The sequence below is a fragment of the Lagopus leucura genome, unplaced genomic scaffold, assembly GCF_019238085.1.
Source record: "Lagopus leucura isolate 7727_CA_CO unplaced genomic scaffold, USGS_WTPT01 27735-0_obj-0_obj, whole genome shotgun sequence".
NCBI lineage: Eukaryota > Metazoa > Chordata > Aves > Galliformes > Phasianidae > Lagopus > Lagopus leucura.
The window spans coordinates 1-755 of NW_024963709.1; the positions used below are offsets into that span (position 1 = coordinate 1).

At 51.4% G+C, this 755-nt stretch overlaps 1 pseudogene; it reads right to left on the reverse strand.

Annotated features, from left to right (window-relative positions):
* Positions 1–413: 413 nt before the first annotated feature.
* LOC122191296 overlaps positions 414–755 on the reverse strand; it is an 879-nt pseudogene continuing 537 nt past the window's right edge.

Consider the following 755-nt stretch of genomic DNA (forward strand, 5'->3'; position numbering starts at 1 on the left):
AGAGACCCCATAAAGACCCCAAAACCCCATAGAGACCCATAGAAACTCACAGAGACCCCATAGAGACCCATAGAGACCCCATAAAGACCCCAAAACCCCATAGAGACCCATAGAGACCCCATAAAGACCCCAAAACCCCATAGAGACCCATAGAGACCCCATAAAGACCCCAAAACCCCATAGAGACCCATAGAGACCCCATAAAGACCCCCTAAAGACCCCAAAACCCCATAGTGCCCCATAGAAACCCATAAAGACCCATAGAAACCCACAGAGACCCACAGAGACCCCATAAAGACCCCATAGAGACCCCATAGCACCTCAGAGAGACCCCATATAAACCTATAGCACCCCATAGTGACCCCATCGCACCCCATAGAGACCCCATAACACCCCATAACACCCCATCGCACCCCATAGAGACCCCATAACACCCCATAGCACCCCATATAAACCTATAGCACCCCATAGCACCCCATAGTGACCCCATATAAACCTATAGCACCCCATAGCACCCCATAGCACCCCATATAAACCTATAGCACCCCATAGTGACCCCATATAAACCTACAGCACCCCTCAGAGACCCCATCGCACCCCATAGAGACCCCATATAAACCTATAGCACCCATTAGTGACCACATAGCACCCCACAGCACCCCACAGAGATCCCATAGCACCCCATATAGACCCCATATAAACCTATAGCACCCCATCACACCCCATAGCACCCCACAGAGACCCCATAACACCCC